Raw genomic sequence first — 13,962 nt, forward strand, 5'->3', positions numbered from 1 at the left:
GCCATACGAGAGGCCTGAAGGGCGCGGACTAGTTGTGTAAGGGCCTGGAACCGTAGCTGAGGAAGGTAGGCTCCGGCTAGAGATGAGTCCAGGGTCGCGCCAATAAAGTCCAACCTCTGAGCTGGTACTAGGGTGGATTTCTCTATGTTGAGAAGTAGGCCCAGACGCGTGAATAAGTCTTTGATTACTGTGACCTATCGCTGGACTGTGTCCTGCGAGTCCCCTCTGATGAGCCAGTCGTCCAGGTATGGAAAAACGCAGATGCCGCGCCGACGGAGGTGGGCGGCGACAACGGCCATGCACTTCGTGAACACCCTTGGGGCCGTAGAGAGGCCGAAGGGGAGGACCGCAAACTGGAAGTGAAGGTGTGCGATTGTAAATCGGAGGAAGCGTCTGTGCGGTGGAAAGATGGCGATATGAAAATAAGCGTCCTTCATATCGAGGGAGGCATACCAGTCTCCCTGTTCCAGAGTGGGGATAATGGTCCCAAGGGACACCATGCGGAACTTCAACTTCAGCATATATGAGTTGAGGACTCGCAGGTCGAGGATGGGACGGAGGCCCCCTTTGGACTTGGGGATCAAAAAATAACGGGAATAAAACCCCTTGCCCCTCTCCGGAACGTTCTCGACCGCTCCGATGGCTAGGAGCGAATGCACCTCTTGTAAGAGGAGTTGCTCGTGAGAGGGGTCCCTGAAGAGGGACTGGGAAGGAGGGTGGGAAGGAGGGGGTGAAACGAACTGCAGTTGGTAACCTGCGTTCCACGGTGCGTAGGACCCAGGCATCGGTGGTCAGCCGGGCCCACGCCGGGAGGAAATAGGAAAGACGGTTGGAAAAGGGCAGGGAGGGAGCTGAAGAGAGCTCTGGTATGCCGTCCCCGGGCGCATCTTCAAAAGGATGGCTTAGGCCCTGGCGGTTTAGAGGGGGTTCTGCCCTGGGACGATTGGTTGCCAGGCTGCCGCCTACGTTCACCGTGACCTTGTCGCCGACCAGAGTCCTGCCTGTAGCGAGGCATATAGTAGGGCCGGTTAAACTGGGGGCGGAACGGACGCCTCTGGGTAGCAGGGGTATGCATCCCCAGAGTACGGATGATGACCCTGTTGTCTTTGAGGTTTTGAAGTCGGGAGTCCGTCTTTTCGGAGAAGAGGGCCTTGGAATCAAAGGGAAGGTCCTGAATGGTGTACTGTACTTCAGGTGGGAGCGTTGAACTCTGCAGCCAAGAGATCCGGCGCATGGTAACGCCCGAGGCTATAGTACGCGCCCCCGAGTCAGCTGCGTTCAAGGAGGCTTGCAATGAGGTGCGCGCAACCTTTTCACCCTCCTCTACGAAGGCCGCGAACTCCTGACGGGAATCTTGAGGTAGGAGCTCTTTGTACTTTTCCACCTCAGCCCAAGTGTCATGTGCGTAGCAGCTTAGCAAGGCCTGTTGGTTAGCCACTCGGATCTGCAGGGCACTGGCGGAGTAGACCTTGCGGCCAAGCAAGTCCATTCGCCTAGCGTCCTTTGATTTAGGAGCGGGGCCTTGCTGGCCGTGACGCTTCTTATCGTTCACCGACTGCACCACCAACGACGATGGGGTCGGATGTACATACAAATATTCATATCCCTTGGAAGGGACCATGTACTTGCGCTCCACGCCCCTCGCTGTGGGTGCAATAGAGGACGGAGTCTGCCAAAGGGTATCCACAGTGGCTTGGATAGTCTTAATGAAGGGCAAGGCTATGCGGGTAGGGGCATCCGCTGATAAGATGGCTACTATCGGATCGTCCACTTCCGATACCTCCTCCGCCTGTAAGTCCATTCGCAGAGCTACCCTGCGAAGGAGCTCTTGGTGTGCCCGTAAATCAATAGGTGGGGGACCTGCAGACGACGACCCCGCCACCGCCTCATCCGGAGAAAAGGAGGAGGAAGAAATCCCGGGCAGGATGGTGTCCCGGTCAGCGTCTGGGGCCTGGGAAGGCTCCTGCTCCAGGGGTTCCTGGGCTGGCTGATTGCCTTCCTCCGCACACGATGGCACCTCCGTGTCATCCGGTGGACGGGTTATTGTAGCCTCCGGGGCCCGTGCCTCGTTTGTCACGGTGCGCACGGTAGGCAGAGGAGCGCCTTGGGCTTGGTGGTAGGCCCAAGGGGTCCAGTAACCCCAGTGATGAGGGTCCTGGTCCGCTTGATGGGACTGGTGAAAAACTCCCGCCGGGACCTGAGGGTCATACTCATCGACGTAATAACTCTCGGCGTGTGAAGAGGCTGAGGCGTGTCGGGAGGGCCAGGGTGGAGAGGATAACCCTTGCGCCGAAGTGCCAACGGATCGTAGTTCGCGCCTTTGCGGTGACCGGTGCCGTGAAGCATCTCGATAGCGAGAACGGGAGCGAGAACGGGACCTGCGACCGGCCCGGTGCTGGGAGGTCGACCGGGATCTCCATGTTCGGTGCCGGGAGCGGCTTCGCAAATAGCAGCAGCCGTATTGGTGCCGAGATGTTGAGCGGTGCCGGGAATGACGAGTCGGAGAGCGGGAGTATGACTGGTGCCGCGAGTCTGACCGGTGCCGCGACTGCGAGCGGCATTGCGATCGGCGCCTAGATGGAGAGCGGCGTCGAGAGCGAGAGCGCTGGTGAGAGTGGGAACGGGATCGGTGCCGGTCAGGCTCGGTGCCGACAGGAGGCTTGAGCATGGATGGCTTGCCCATGGAACGGGGCGCCCGCACTGGCGGTGCCAGAGACGGTGGCACAGCCGGGTCTGTGAGAGCAATGAGGTCCCGCACCGCCTCGAAGGTCTCCGGAGTGGACGGCAGTGGCATCTCTACCGCGGCCGGAGCCGGGGAGGCCACAGGTGCCGGGCTCGACAGTCTCTGAGGGGCCGGAGTCGCCGGTGCCGGCAGAAGCATCTGCAGTGGAGGGACCGGTGCCGCGGCAGGTTTCGGTGCCGGGCGGTCCGGGCAGGGCACGCTCTTTTGCTTCGGCGCAGGCGTCGCTGCCGAAGAAGCAGCGGCCTTCCCTTTCTTTGCCTTCGGCGAGAGAGAGCGCCTCTGGGCGGGTTTCGGTGCCGATGTTACTTTCAGCTGCACGGCCGAGCAGCCCGGCGCCGTGCCGGCGCTGTGAGAGTCCAGAGGGACAGCAGGCGGTGCCGTGGCCGGAGGGGTTAAGGCTGCCTCCATGAGGAGTTGTCTTAGCCGAATGTCTCTTTCCCTCTTTGTGCGAGGCTTGAAAGCCTTGCAAATTGAGCACTTAGAAGATAAGTGCGACTCTCCCAGGCACTTTAAGCAGGAGCTATGAGGATCTCCTGTAGGCATAGGCCTGCGGCAGGCCAAACCCGGGGAGCCGGGCATACGCTCTGGTCCCGGGTGCGGGAGGGGGTTAATCCCCAAACCCTCTAACTATCTAACAGTAACTGATTAACTATTAAAACAAGAAAACCTACAACTAAGATAACAACTATATACAATTTTTACAGAAAAACGTATGAGGAAGCTAGGGAAGCGGAGGTCAGACAAGCTGCACTCCACTGTTCCAACGACCGACACGGGCGGTAAGAAGGAACTGAGGAGTGGGTGGGTCGGCTGAGGTATATATGCGGTGCCGTTATGGCGCCACTCCAGGGGGCCCTCAGCCGACCCACTGGGGTTGCTAGGGTAAAAATCTTCCGACGAACGTGCACGCGGCGCGCACACACCTAACTGGAATGGATATGAGTAATCACTCGAAGAAGAACCAACAGAACTCCACTGGCCATCACATACAGTCCCCAGCTAAAACCCCTCCAACGCATCATCAGGGATCTACAACCCATCCTGGACAATGATGGCTCATTTTCACAGGCCTTGGGTGGCAGGCCAGTCCTTGCCCACAGACAACCTGCCAACCTGAAGCATATTCTCACCAGTAACCGCACACTGCACCATAGTAACTCTAAGTCAGGAACCAATCCATGCAACAAACTCAATGCCAACTCTGCCCACATATCTACACCAGCGACACCATCACAGGACCTAACCAGATCAGCACACCATCACCGGTTCATTCACCTGCACATCCACCAATGTAATATACGCCATCATATGCCAGCAATGCCCCTCTGCTATGTACATCGGCCAAACTGGGCAGTCCCTACGGAAAAGGATAAATGGACACAAATCAGATATTAGGAATGGCAATATACAAAAACCTGTAGGAGAACACTTCAACCTCCCTGGCCACACAATAGCAGATCTTAAGATGGCCATCCTGCAGCAAAAAAAAACTTCAGGACCAGGCTTCAAAGAGAAACTGCTGAGCTCCAGTTCATCTGCAAATTTGACACCATCAGCTCAGGATTAAACAAAGACTGTGAATGGCTTGCCAACTACAAAAGCAGTTTCTCCTCCCTTGGTTTTCACACCTCAACTGCTAGAAGAGGGCCTCATCCTCCCTGATTGAACTAACCTCGTTATCTCTAGCCTGCTTCTTGCATGCATATCACACACACACACACACACACACCCCTGCCCCTGGAAATTTCCACTACATACATCTGACAAAGTGGGTATTCATCCACAAAAGCTCATGCTCCAATACGTCTGTTAGTCTATAAGGTGCCACAGGACTCTTTGCTGCTTTTACAGATCCAGACTAACACGGCTACCCCTCTGATACTTAAGACAAACAAGTTTGTTTACATTTACAGGAGATTTTTGGACCAATCAAATGCCCAGCCCTATTCTCAAAAACAAATTCATTGCACTACTGCTAAACTACCAGCAGATGCTCACAAAATATTTTGCACCAATAATTGCTCTTGTATTTCCTGCAGGGGAAATAAACTTGTAATACTGTTTCATTTATTACTGAAAAATATGTTGGAATACCCTCTATAATATGAAGGATACCATATGAAGACAAAAATCTAGAGAGATGTTTTCATATCTTCATCTCCTAACTGCTAACAGAATTAAAAGATAATTGGATTCTAATTAGCAAGTCTTTCAGTTTTGTGATCAACACACATTAATTAAAATCCATCACAAAGTTTGGCTTTGCTTTGCCAAACCCAGAAAGAGTTCAAGTGTAGATATATTTGTCTTTTGTGTCATAGCTTTAATACAAATTAATCTGATTAAGCCTTGGAGGAAACAAGACGTATTGTTGAAATTAGGGATGTAAATTTCATTTAAAAAGTTAACTGTTTAAAACTATTAAAATTATATCGTTTAACCAATTAAAGGGAGAGGGGCTGGGGCCGCTCCGACCGGGCCAGCCCAGGGTTGGGGATTAAAGGTAAGACTAATGCTTTTTGTTTGACCATTTAATCATTTATATCCCTAGTTAAAATATTCAATTTAACTCATTTATCTTATTATCTTGTTTAAACTTTAATGGCTATAGGACCATTAATCAATAATTTGTTCAGATCATCAAGTTATTTCTCCTCATCCCCCCACCATTACAATAAAGGAGTGTCTACATTCAATGCTCTTGGTGTTCCTGACAATCTTAAAAATACACAAATAATGCAAGTCACTCTTTATATAAAAAGGAGACAAAAAAAGTAATACGGTACACCAGTTTCAATACAAGAATGCCCTAAGTGTGGCCCAATAGCCAATGCAATTCTATCTGCCCTCTAACTGCAAAGCATGAGCAATACCGATTCTGAAATGACTGAATTAACAGCAAGGTATATTTCTTCGAACTATGGTTGAGTAAGATTGCTCCTAGAATAGAACTTTTTCAATATTGAAAGTTACTATATAAGTGTACAGTTAAGCTGTGCTTCCTTCTGTAGGAAAAGGAAGGGTTTTTGTTTTATCTTTTAAATAGAGCTGAATTTATTTTGTTTTAAAAAATTATAAAGTTTAAAAACTGTATAATAAATTAAGGGATTCTATATTTCTATCAAGTTCCCATTTTATTTAATTAATTTTCCTAATAAAGGAAGAATAGCCCTGAGGAAAAATCATATTCAGACAACCAAGAAGAAAGGAGGATTCTGATAAGTTAAGAAGACATTGTCCAACAAGTGTTAATGTGGAAAGGAAGTAATTTGTACTGGTTGGTTGAAAGTGAAATACTTTAGATATTTGTAAGGCATAGTTTAAAAAGTTATTTCACTCAGCATAGTTGTAAAAGGATCTCTTTCTCCCCAAAAGTAATTTTATGATAAATAGATTTTGGGAATTTAATAATGATGTGTTTATAAATTATGTTTGCAACTATTAGAAAAGTTGTCTAATGTGCCAATGGAAAATGCTAAATGCATCCATAGATCAGTTGCTGGGACTGGACAACATGGGATGGATCATGCAATAATTGCCCTATTCTGTTCAATCCCGCTAAAGCACTATTGGAAGACAGGATACTGGGCTAGGTGGACCACTGGTCTGATCCAGTATGGCCTCTCTCATGTCCTTATCAGTTGGTCTCACTCCTCTTTAATGCATGGATGCATTTTTTCCCTGTAATTCATAAAACACCCTGACAATAGTAATTGGGGTATCTGTACTGTAACATTTAAAGAAAATAAGAAAATTTTCAAAAAGCATTTGAGTTATTTAGGAGCCTAAGGGTATGTCTACACAGCATTTTGGAGCCCATGGGAGCAAGCCTCTCGGGCTGGGCCAACAGACTTAGACTAGCATGGATCTATACTACCGGTAATCAGTTCAAATGAAAATTTAGAGCCAATTCAAAGCTTAATCCAAAAAGCTCTAACTGTCCACACTGACAGTTGAAGAACTATTCTACAGAGAATGAGGGCTGTGGAAATGGATTCCTATCCTAAACAAATGTTCTTGACTGCTCAGAAAGAAGAGAAAGCAACCATGAGTAACATCATGTTCTTCAATGAAGTTCTCAAAGGGCAACAGTCCCAAACAAAAAACAGTCATCTGGTATTTACCCACAATTGACCTTTACCACGCTCAATTTATAAACCCAACCTGTGGAACAGGTGAAAATAATTTGTTCAAACTTTAAACACACACACTTCTAGGATGAGAAAATTCCAGGCCACAAGACACTTCAACCAAAAGGTAGATTTTCCTGATGAGCAACTTTTTTATTAAAATTTAGAAGTAACCTTAAAGCATTTACTGTTAATACCTTGCATTTTTCTAATGCCTTTCATCTAAGGATCTTAAAAAGCTACATCATCACTGTAAGGTATAAGAATTATTCCTATTTTAACCATGCCTAAAATGTGGGCACAGAGTTGAAAAAGTCCCTGAAGTCACACAGAAAGTTAGTGGAAGGACCTCAGTTCTCTGTTCCACTGACTGTACAGAATTTCTTATTGTGGCCCTTGATACCAAAGAGATAAAATAGAAAGTCAATTATAGCTAAGATTAAGAATATGCCACTGACACAAACTGCTCAAAGTTTATTCATTCATTTGGGTACAAAGGCAATCTTCAATGATCCTTTTCCAGGATAGGAAATACACGATAAAAGTCTAGGACAACATACTTTAACATTTTCTCCACTGTTTTATATTTAAATTTCTTTTCTATGACTTTATCACTCACTTCTCTAGTGTTTTGAGATACAGGCAAGACAGATACAAAATAAACTTTGTAAAGTATTGTATAGTAGAAGCACATGGCATAATGGTGAGCAATTCCAAGCACACATGCCAAAAGGCAGCATGCAAATCCTTCTATCTGGGCATGTGAGCATCTCTGCTTCCCATCTTCACCACTCCCTGGATTAAACTTCCAAATTCCATTCACAGTAAGTGTGAGGAGATAAGAAACTGTCATGTGGGGAAACATCAAAGCCAGGCTGGACATACCTGCCACCACCTTCCCACAAAGAGAGGTAACTTCCCAAAACTCAGGCTCACAACAACTAATATGACGATGGCAGTTTACAATACCAACATTATTTACAGACTGATCTTGCCCACCCTACCCCTTGTTCTGTGGTGTACATACAACTCTGCATATATCAATCAAGACCTTGGCAAATGATAGGACCAGTTTTATTCTGGTATAGTTCATGCCACCAGGCTCCTCAGTACATCACAATCTTACAGAGAGAACAAGGGAGGTGAAGTGACAATAGTATTACTATTTGACCTTGGATGAACTCATTGAGTTCTCTAGCATGTACACCACAGAACTGTCTGATATGGAAATCCTAGCATTATCCATAGCTGTTGTGCATCAGAGCCACTGTTGAACATATAGATATTAGCACTGTTGTCAGCCCAAAGGTCAAAAATCAATTATTTGAACCCTAAAAAATGAGATTGGCCCCCCAAAAATCCAAGATTTTTAAATGCAGAGAATATGTTGAGGTTTGTCTATCTTTTGATCCTTGACTTTACCCATCCACCCCCAGTATGCATGTGAGAGACAATTAATGTTGCCACTACTGCCAAATTTATTAACATAATTTTGGTACCTGCTAAAGAAGCTCTCAGCCCCACATCTGCCCATCCCCCTTCTGTCTACACACTACCCTATTAATTCTCTATCCCTTGCCCCACCCAGCCTCATCTCTGTTCTTCCTGCACCTCAGGGGCTCTTCACTCACCACTCCCAGCCTAGAGGAGCTGCAGCAGGGTCTCCCATCTCCCCTTCCTGGCTGGCAGGCAGCACCTGGGGTTCTTCACCCACTCCTGTCCCCTCTAAGACCTGGTGTTGCAGTGAAGGAGAGTAAAGTGGGGAACCATCTGATGAACCATTCACTTGCTCACAAGACAGGCAGAAGGAGAAGAGCCACCCTGAGCTGCTGGGCTCTTTCTGCACCCTACTTCTTCCTATAAGAATGGTGTCTGCTCCTTAAGGGAGATAGAGAGTACTCTGTCTGCTTGCTAATTGGTTGCTCTTCCCCGGGAAGCATGACACTGGGGAAAGCAGCCAGTCAGAAGGGGTTTCACCACCAGGCATGGTTGAAATGTGTGAAGGCTTGAGCTTTTTGCACATTGCCCCAACCCCAGCCAAATCTGGATGCACTGATCCATGAAAAAGGACACTGGAGTTGGCAATAATAGGCAGGTGGTGAATCGAGACTACTGCCTGGTGTGTAAAACTGTTACTTCATTTCCTCCCTAATCCTGTTTGTCTGTTTCACCTGCCTACTATATCTTGTCAAAAGCCTAGATTGTGAGGTCTCTGAGGCAAGGAACACTTCCTTTGACGTGTTTAGGCAGACAGTCACCTGAGGCCCCTATCTGCCTACCATAATACAAATAAGTACAGTAACTCCTCACTTAAAGTCATCCTGGTTAACGCTGTTTTGTTGCTGATCAATTAGAGCAGGGGTCCTCAACGTGGTGCCCGCGGGCACCATGGTGCCCATGGGGGCATCTAAATGTGCCCGCATCCTGGCCGGCAGTCGAGCATCAGCCAAAATGCCGCTGAATTTCTGCAAGCGACGCCTCTCAATGACGTCGCTGCTGAAATGCTGCCGAAATTTGGCGGATGCTTGACCAGGCGCCAGACGAAAAGGTTGGGGACCACTGAATTAGAGAACATGCTCGTTTAGAGTTGCGCAATGCCCCCTTATACTGTTGTTTGGCAGCCGCCTGCTTTGTCCTCTGCTTGCAGAAAGAGCAGCCCATTGGAGCTAGCTGTTGGGGGCTTGAAACCAGGGTGGACCAGCAGCCCCCCCTATCAGCTCCCCTAAGTTTCCTGTGCAGAAACCGCCCAGCAGAATATCAATTGCCAGGCAGTTCAGCTGTCCCTCCCCCCACTGCCGTGTGTTGCTCCTACCATCTGCCTTGGAGCTGCTCCCAGAAGGCTCCTGCTTGCTGTGTAGGGGGGAGAAGAGGGTGCTAATGTCAGGGTGCCCCCCCACTCCTGCACCCTGTCTCCACAGAGCAGGGGGGGACACTACAGGGCTCAGGACAAGGGAGCTTGCTGGCAGCAGCTGCTGTCTCAACTTGCTGATCTACTTAAAAAGGCAGCGTACTTAGAGAGGGGTCAGCATACTTAAAGGGGCAATGCACGTCCTCTCTCACACACATGGTGTGTGTGCCTGTCTCTCTCTGCCATGCTGTCTCCCCACCCCCCTCCTCCCCCCATTCATGCAGCCTTGTAGAGTGTGAGGCTACATTAACAATGTGTTAGCCCTTGAGGGCTCAGCTGAGTGCTAGTTCATCATTTGGCAGTGAGGCATTCCCTGGGAAATATCCCACCCTCTTCCACCCTCTGACTCCACCACCTCAACCAAGCTTCACAATCATCATTGCTGTGCACAGTATTAAATTGTTTGTTTAAAATGTAGTGTGTGTGTGTGTGTGTGTGTGTGTGTTCGTTCTCCCTGGAACCTAACCACCCCTCTTTACATTAATTCTTATGGGAAAATTGGATTTGCTTAACTTCATTTCGCTTAAAGTAGCATTTTTCAGGAACATAACTACAGTGTTAAGCGAGGAGTTACTGTAATAAATAATTAAATCCCCAACATTAATTGTACCAGGTGACTTGAATACTTGCTCAGATGACATCTTCAAGATTGGCATAAAATCTCATATCCACTATTACCATGAGTCTGACTTGCACAGTCAGATGTTCACTGATCCAACTGGCCTAGAGGAGGACAACAGAGGTACCCACAACTTTTGCTAGTCCACACACCATTTCTGACAAAAATCAGACGTTTTCCATCTCCCTATCTAAGGGCTACATCACAAAGCTGTCTCCAGAGAGCGGATTTCCAAAAAGCTGTGATGGACAGTGTTGCTCTTCCATAGAACCAGTGAACAGTTAGTTTGACAAGACCTTATAACCACAGATTGTTAAAAACTATTGCCTTCATATTCCATACTATTCCCCAAAGCTCGCAATCCAATGAAGAAGAATAGATGAAATGTAAAGGCTGCAGGTTGGAGCACGACTACTTCAAGATCCACTGAGAACCTGAATACAGGACTTTGGAGCTGGAGCGCAGCTCCAAAGCCCTGCCTGACTAGGGAATAAAATTCCTGAATTACTGCTGTGAAGGTGACCAAAAAAAATTTTTTTTTTTAAATTACTCCTCAGCTACTAAATCTTGACTAGCAAAACTGTTTTGAACAGATGGTCATCTTCGCCATGAAGGACAAGAATTCATCCTATTTCACAGAAAAAGACATTGAAATAACCTTATACCACTGATGAATAACCTAGGCAATGCCTCCCTCCAGAAGGGCATTCTACCAGCAACACAATGGGCCAACTTGTGCCTAAGAAAGTCATCAAAGGAAGGCAGCGTAGTATGTGAGGTCTTCAGCATCAACCTCTCCTTCCTGAGCTGTACTATCAGATTTTTCTTTTTTACTAAATATTCCAAGCTGTCACCAAATTTTTGTGGTTGTTTTCCTCATCAATTTTTGCAAGTACACTTTTTACCCTCAATAGCCCATTTGACTCACCCTGATGTAAAAGGCTTGGACACTTTCTTTCCCTCCACCATTGGACAAGACAGGAGCCTCTTCTATTTTCTGCAATATTCGATGCACTCAATGAACATTTTAAAGGTTCGCTCTAACATCCAGAATGTACCAGAGATTTTTCTTTAGGTACAAGAGATTTGGACTCAACAATAACAAAACTGTCATGAAGATCTAGGAAAGAAATTCTTCATGAGAATAAGGTACACTCCATCCATATGAAATGTACAGAACTGCATCATCACCAAATATGCAGCCACCTTTGATATTCATATTACGGATGTCAGTGAAAGTAGATCACTTTGATCAACTGCTAAAACTCAAAACCAATAACTAGCACCACCAATATATAGCACTTCTCCTCCAGAGTATCATTATTCCCCTTTGCAAAATGGGGAAACTGAAACTGACACAGAAGTGAAGTGACTTGCCCAAGGTCACAAATTAGGTTAGCACAAAGACTCTTTGAAGCAAGAAAACTGTTAGCCAGAAACATTAATTATAAAATGGAACCGTTAGATTCTAGAGTTGCAAAAAACTGTATTTAGGGGCAATAGCCACAATTCAGCTGGTCTGACCAGTTTCAAGAATTAGCATATCACAAACTTTAAGACCTATATATGCAACCTCAGACTGTAGTATTAAAAAAGTCATTCTAAGTCAAGCTAATGAAAACCTCAGTTAATAGAAAACAGTTGCTAACAATAAGACTATCATCTTTATTAACTTCCTCTCAATTTTTGATAGTTTTACCCTTTTCAAACAGTCAAAGACCCCAGCAGAATTCTGCAAAATATTGTCTAAAAGTGTAGCCAGTTGACTACACATATGGTTTGTTATTAAGAACGCTTAAGAGATCAACTAACCAAACATAGCCCAAAAAAAGCAATACAATACACAAAGGAAAGAGTTAATAAGATACCAATCCTTCTGGGAAGCATTTCTTGCAGTGCTGTTCCACAGTGGGGGTGCTTTGAATTATTCCACCAACCACTTATATTTATAGCACAATTGCTTACAAGTTATAAAGCATTTTATGTCACCTAAAATCCTACCCACCAGTTTGTATCAGTTCCTTAACTTGCTGTTCTGTACTTCTCCTTATCTCTGTTTTGGATACTGCGAAGGTACCTGTACTAGGACACAGAACAAATGTATCTTGCCTTTGACAGGTTTTATATTCGCTAATGCCAAAAGCTATGTTTAGCTTTGCAGAGCACTGTGGGATATATATCTCTTGACATAGGTGAGCAAAGAACTGTAAAAAAGACTTCATATAATATGGCATGCCCTATGCTTAATATGTGCAGTAGCTAGCAAAGATAAATTATTTACTAAAATAACTTCACATTATGACCTTGTAAGATAAAAACATTACTTAAAAATTCTTCATTTTGGAGTGGATTTTAGGAAACAATTTTGTAGATATTTTCAAATTGACTGCTCTGTAGTTCAGTTTCAATGATGAAGAATAACAAATTTGTTAAAAAGCCAGTTTTCATTTAGATTATTAGAGCTCTAGTGACTGCTTCTGAAAAGGTTAAAAAATTATAAGTACAAAGTGGGATTATAATTCTTAAATGTTCATCTTCTAGGTTGGTGTCTGCCCCCAAGAACTATGGAGGTTTTTGTTTTGGTTTGGTGTTTGTTTTATTCTTTTGGGGGGGGTGTCTTATTTTTGACAAAATTCCAACCAGTCATATCAGTTACACACACTAACCTTTTCCCCCTTTGTGAAAACAATTCTCTCTCTCTCTCCTCCATGAACAACTACAGTGAAAACAGCTGACATTAGAAAGCTGAAACTCAGAACACACACTTATAATGAATAGTATGTGCTTTTCTAGATTTCAGGGAAAATTGTAAACTACCTGGCAGGATTGTTCAAGTGCCATTCTCCACTGGCACCAATGGCCCTGGGTGTCATAAACCTTAAAGTGGGTGTCAAGGCCATGCCCCCTCCACGTCCTCAGGCCACCCATGGGACCCTAATTTAAAGCCTGAGCCCCAATCCTCTATCCTCCTCTATGCTATGCCAGAGGTAGAAGTGATAAAATGAATGGTGCCACAAGCTGCAAAAGATATAGAGGCAGATACCTTCACAATACATTGCTGTGTCCAGAATCACTGAGTTAAAGGGGCCTCAAGTGGGCACTTTCTAACCCACCAATTACATTGGAACCTGCCAAAGTTGTGGCACTTGTAATTTAAACTCCCCAAACCAGATCTCCAGCTGGCAGTTTGCCAGTTTTGCAATATCAGAAAAAGCCCCTTCTAGATCCCAGAACTGGCCATCAGCCTAGCCCCTGGCATCAAAAGAGATCAAGCAACTCAATTCAGAGTGGGGCTGAAACTGGGAACCCAAAATGTCTACTCACCTAGGCAGCAGTGAGTAGCAACCTCTCTCCCTAGCCAGTTGCTGTAGGCAGAAGCCAATCACTTGGCCTCGTTACCCAGGCCCCATCACCAACAGCAGCATAAGTGATGGGCAGGCTAGGCCCACTGCCCTGATTCAGTACACGATACGGGGGAAGAGAACCAACCCCCCACAAGCACTGACAGGAAATGGGAGGTGAAGAGGGAAGCAGGGAGAGCACATAGAACACTGTCCTAGTT

General features: G+C 46.1%; 1 protein-coding gene across 4 annotated transcripts in view; it reads right to left on the minus strand.

Annotated features, from left to right (window-relative positions):
- The window catches only part of ZC3H7A (zinc finger CCCH-type containing 7A), a 56,171-nt gene that overhangs the window by 39,955 nt on the left and 2,254 nt on the right, over nt 1–13,962 (minus strand). Inside the window, exon 1 of one of the 4 annotated variants that reach the window (XM_044979129.1) lies at nt 12,269–12,285. The exons of the other annotated variants lie outside the window; for them this stretch is intronic. The gene's annotated coding sequence lies outside the window, so the exon portion shown is untranslated. Of the gene's footprint in view, nt 1–12,268; nt 12,286–13,962 lie in introns of those variants that run through there. 4 annotated transcript variants of the gene reach the window in all.

The sequence above is a fragment of the Mauremys mutica genome, chromosome 11 (assembly GCF_020497125.1).
Source record: "Mauremys mutica isolate MM-2020 ecotype Southern chromosome 11, ASM2049712v1, whole genome shotgun sequence".
In the NCBI taxonomy this organism is placed as follows: domain Eukaryota; kingdom Metazoa; phylum Chordata; order Testudines; family Geoemydidae; genus Mauremys; species Mauremys mutica.